We start from the raw sequence: 6,101 nt of genomic DNA on the forward strand, positions 1-6,101 counted from the left end.
ACTGACTAATTGCTATGAATGAAGGGGGGCGGAAAATGCCATCAGCAAACCAAATGAGTTTTAATTACAGCCTATAACCAGATATAGCCGATCTGTCAATCTCCACCTGACTCCGCGACAGGGAGCGAGAGGGTTGGGTCGGGATGTGCTGAAAAGACCAAAGGGTGGTGGGGAGAGGGCGCAATAAGACGGTAAAAGATGGCGAGTGTGGAAAATGAGACGGGGAAAAAAAGTGCAGGAATAGAGGCATCTGGATTGCCAAAACATCTGGGAAGCGTTGTTCAACCTCGGAGCAGCAGTCACTTTGAATGAAACTCTGCTGCCCTCTAAAGGCGATGACTTCACACACAAAAAAAGTAGCAGTGCATTTGAGTGTGTGTGTGTGCATGTGTGCAAGTCTGCACATGTAGGAAACGTGTAAGTGTGTGTCCTGATTGCTCGCAAAACCATGAAGCCCTTTGAAGACGGGCGAAGGGATTGGATGGGCTTCAGGTGCAGGGTCGGGTTACCGGAGGGGAGGAGAAGGAAGAGAATAGTGATGATGTGAGGTGAGAAGCATGAAGGAGGGCCGAGGACAGCAACCAGGAAGAATGGATTAACACACTTGGATGAACCCTCCACTCGCCTTCTCACACACACACACACACACACACACACACACACACACACACACACACACACACACACACACACACACACACACACACACACACACACACACACACACACACACACACACGCACGCAGAAGTCAGTGGCCTGCAGGTAAAGCCAGCCCAGTATCAGCTGAAAATCCCCCTTTCCTCACATCATCACTTACCTGCAAAGGCTGCAGTGAAAAGACCACACAATGACATTCAGAACATGTGTGCAAAAGCCTTCAATGGCAAAAAGCCACCCAGCGCCAAAATGCGGGGTACATTGATTTCCCTGAAATGTCAGGATTGAGTGTTTCAGTGAAAAGTCACACCCTATAAAATTTCAGAGGACACACTGAGATGAAACACTCCACAATTCCTATTATTTCCATAAATCAGTGGCTTTTTTTTTGCAAATTAATATTCTGAAACCTTTATCGGGCGAGTGTGATAATATTTGGTAGCTTTTGCATCTTATTATGTATTTTTAGTTAACAATGGTTAATTGAAGGAAACATCAGAATACTGAAAGTCGAGCTAATTATTTATTTCTGTTATCCATCCATCCATCCATCCATCCATCCATCCATTTTCTGCCGCTTATCCGGGGCCGGGTCGCGGAGGCAGCAGTCTGAGCAGAGTTGCCCAGACTTCCCTCACCCCAGACACTTCCTCCAGCTCCTCCGGTGGCACCCCAAGGCGTTCCCAGGCCAGCCGAGAGACATAGTCCCTCCAGCGTGTCCTGGGTCTGCCCCGAGGCCTCCTACCGGAGGGACATGCCCGGAACACCTCCCCAGGGAGGCGTCTGGGGGGCATCCGAAATAGATGCCCGAGCCACCTCAGCTGGCTCCTCTCGATGTGGAGGAGCAGCGGCTCTACTCCGAGCTCCTCCCTGGTGGCTGAGCTCCTCACCCTATCTCTAAGGGTACGCCCAGCCACCCTACGGAGGAAGCTCATTTCAGCCGCTTGTATCCGGGATCTCGTTCTTTCGGTCATGACCCATAGTTCATGACCATAGGTGAGGGTAGGAATCAAGATCGACCGGTAAATCGAGAGCTTCGCTTTTTGGCTCAGCTCCTTCTTCACCACGACGGACCGATACAACGTCTGCATGACTGCAGACGCTGCACCGATCCGCCTGTCGATCTCACGCTCCGTCTTTCCCCCACTCGTGAACAAGACCCCAAGATACTTGAACTCCTCCACCTGTTATCATCTGTTAATGGTGTTTCCTTTTAATAACAGAAACAACATAGTGTTTGAACTTTTGCTTTAGCGATGCATTTCCTACTCCTAGTTGCTGCATTTATCATGGAAAATGTGAATAACTACGTTCAGATATCAGTACACACAAATCAGTGTCACTGTTCACACAAAAAATGATGAATTCGATTTCCAAACAGTAAGGCATATCAAGCACACAACCCAAACTGAATGACCATTCAGTCTGATTGTTTTTCTGTACACTTTCCTGTTTTCTTTTGACTGATTTGTCAAAGTTCAACAGTTATGAGAATATATCCTATTTAAACACGAATGTGCTAAAAAAAGAAGTGCTGAAACCGCTTAACACACACTCCCTTATTTCTCACTGTAAATACTCTCCAGACACCATATTGTTCCTCGTTGGTTTCTATCATTTGAAGAAGTCCTCCAAAAAACATTTGCTTCGATTTGATTGAACCTGTCCATTGTTGTGGAAATAAAGATATTATGCCACATTTTATCCACTTAATATTATTTGCACTTTTGGAAAAGAAAAAAAATCTTCTCTGTGCTGTAAAAACAATATTAAAAAAAAGAAGCTTGTGTCACACGACGCTTATCCATCTCTAAAGCAATAATTGGAGTCATCTAAGCCTCTCCTTGTTCGCCCTCTGGATATCATCCTAAAGAGGGCAGTCTTTAAGTACCACCACTCAGCAATAACAGAAACAACTTGAATTCGGAGCCCCAGGCTGCAGATAATCCAGCATCAATCCCGTAAATCTGGGACTAGCTGTTCCCCATGCATTGAGAAACAACACAAATATACCTAAAATCAATATGTGGAGTGTAAATATCAAGCTTTTATCGTGAGAATTTTTTATGAAACAAGCACATTTGTTGTCAGTTGTATTAATGTATTTGTTGTTTTGTTTAGTTTTTTTTTGTTTAGTTTTGTTTTACAAATCAGCACATTATGTTGGGCACTTTTAGTTAAAGCTCTTCACACCCTTCCATGCCAGAGAAAGCTTTGGTATGCTCAGTGTACAGTTACTGTAGTGTCACTATTTCTGACAGTAACAAGTTGATAACTGATATGAAATTAGTCAAGCATGCAGGTCTTCCGGCCTCATCACTGAGCACATATTGTCAGTCATAGACCAAAGAAAGAAGCTGTTATCTGGACCAAGGCAGAGCACACAACGAACAGGTCACACAGAAAAACAGACACTCGCATGTTCACATCTGCAGAATCCACCAATTCGAATCAATTCGAATCAAATCCTTGTTTTGCAGGGAATTCAAACTGGAGTCCCCAGGCCAAAAACACACCTTCAAATAACATTTAACATGTAAGTTTCTGTTTTCTGAATTTTAGACATAAGTAGGCTGTTGCAGTAAAACAAAGACAACAATTCAACTATTTGTCAGCATCAGGCAAAGATTGTGGGTCACCGCGTTCAGCAGAAATTAAAAGGATTCAGGAGGGTGCAGCTTGGAGGGGAAGTTGAGTTGAGAGTATTCTCCTCTTGTCTGGATTTTCAGCAGATAATTAGATTTGTGTATTTGGGTCTTATTCGAGCCACTTTCTCTCCTGTAATTGCCTTTGAGGTTGTCACTGGTGGATTGGATCTGACTTGGCATTTTTTGCTCGCGTTTTCCACGGTGGCTCAGTGATCACAAGAAATATTGGACTGCACTGAGCTGGAATGGGTTTGTTTGTGCTCCGTGCCAATGTTTATACTCCATAAAATTTAAAATAATCAAGCACTTCAGTGAAATGGAATGAAAGTATTTTGTTTGGGAGGACGATGCTACACAATGTTTTTAGACTTTCGGAGGTGTTATACAAGAGCTAGAATTCCTATGTACCGGCCTGTCAGAGTAGCATCAACAGGCCAGCACTTCTATAATTTGATATCACCTTAGACTTGTATTGCAGGTGAAGACAAAAGGCTTTTAAAGTTTCAGACCTTATCAAGATGAATTAATACGTGAAAATGACAGAGCCACCAGTCTCCTGACTTTTCTGGTCACTGTGATCTGTAAAAAATGGATTAGTTTCATTTTGTAAGGCAATTTCCTCCCAACGATGACATGAAATGAATGCTCCAGTGCCACACACACACACACGCACTTAATATCCTGGGGGTGGGGGGGTTATCTGAATCGTTGAATTATTTTTAGATGAGGCATGAATTTCCACAGCAGCCACTTTGTAATCAATTGTAATTAGGTCTTCCAATACTTTTTTGGGGGGGAAATATTGGCTCAAGACGTGTCAAACAACGGAGGAGTACAATATTGAACTTGGCTATGAATCCTTTATCAACGTGTGCCGGGACTGGAAATGTGACAAAATGCTAATCTGTTCAGGAAAAAGTGGAAGTCATCAGTGATCAGAATACCACCTGCTGCATTTCTGCACAAAACGGTCTGACATAGAAGTGTATGGCCTTTTGATCGTGAATCTTTGACAATATCAAGCACTGTCTTTGGTGCAATGAGATTGAGGCCTCATCTTAGTGCATCTAATCAGCCCTCGGACATATTCCTTAGTATGCTGCACAGATACCTTTTGCAATAGAAGGGATGTATTTCATCCTGTTGAAGCTCAGAGGTGACAAACAGCCTGTATTTAGTTTCATCCAGTTTAATCTGCTGAATACAGGATTAAAGAGACAAGGAGAAAAAGAATCCAATATACTGAGAGATGCAGTAGAGTATGGATGGATGGATGGATGGACAGACAGTGTCCCGACCCAAGAGAACAAAGTTTAAACTATGACAAGTACAACCATGAGCACACTGCAACCAATAATGAACGTCATACCTCTACCAGGCAATTTCTTTATGAACAATGATGTTCAGAATTGAGTTTTTGTCTTTTCTCTACAACATGTAAACAATACGTCCCAAAAATCTTTAGTTGTCACAGTGATCATTTATTCTAAAACATTTTTTTTTTTAAATATATTTACTGTATTTGTCTTCTATTATCCAATCTATTTTTCTTTTTTATATTTTTTGAATTCTACATGTATAGTCTTGTATCTATTGTCACACTGTAGCCTTAAATATAGTTTTGACCTCCGGTGAAATGCATTTATTGAATGTTGTAGGGTTCTAGGTTATTGGTTTTTTTCTTTTAAACTTTGAATACGTTACTTTCGATTGAAGTAATGGCTGTCTTTGAAGTTGAGAAGGTACAGTCTCAATGAGTGAGATGTTGATTTTCCTTATAATGGCAATATTTTTGTGCTGTTTTTCTCTGGAGTATTTCCAAAAAACCTGCCTCATGTTGAGAAAATCTGCCCACATTTGTATCAATGTGCTCTTAAAAATAAAAAAGCCAAATTGTGCAAAAACACATCAGATCTGGTACCGCTGCAATGGCTGGGAACACCCTGGACAATTTAGAATAACCAATTAACCTCAAAGACGTAATTTTGGATAGAAGGAATGCTTTGTACCCAATAAATTCAGAACCTACCCACCTACCATATGTGCGACATTCAGTTTAGAAAACTTTTTTCTTTAACCTGATGCTCGATTGGATCCCATAGAATAAGATCGAGATGTGAAAAACCAAATTGGGATGCTTGTTCAGTAATTATTTGGACAGATTAGACTTGGTTGCAAAGACATTTTCAAATTAGTCTCATTTAAGACCTAAATAGCGGACTTGATTAGCAATTTTTTTATTTATTTACCTCTTAAAACAATTAAAAGGCTGACGACTCGCAACGTGGTCACGGACGGTCTCGTCCTCTGAATATCCTCCACTTGGGAGCTTTGTGTCAATTCGTTTAGCACCACTCCATGTATCCGTAAATCACATTTCAGTGCTGTAACTGCTCGCCCTGTGAGCAATTTGTCTTCTTAGTCCAAGGGGAAATACCTGACTTACTACTTTAAAAAAGTCATTACTTCCACTATAGGACATTATTTAGGAAAGAGTTTATAATTAAATGCCAGTGGACTTTTAACCCAACCTGCTTCATGGTCGCTGCCGCCGGTCACTCCCGAACAAAGTTGACACAGTACAAGCCCCCTGCTGGCAACCTGCAGGTCAAGAGGTTTCTCTGGCAACCCCATCCACAGTGTCCATCCGCTCTCAATGTGAGATGGCCTCTTGGCTGTGCTGTGCCCCCACCCCACACACACACACACACACACACACACACACACACACACACACACACACACACACACACACACACACACACACACACACACACACACACACACACACACA

The sequence above is a fragment of the Blennius ocellaris genome (genome assembly GCF_963422515.1).
Source record: "Blennius ocellaris genome assembly, chromosome: 11".
Lineage (NCBI taxonomy): Eukaryota > Metazoa > Chordata > Actinopteri > Blenniiformes > Blenniidae > Blennius > Blennius ocellaris.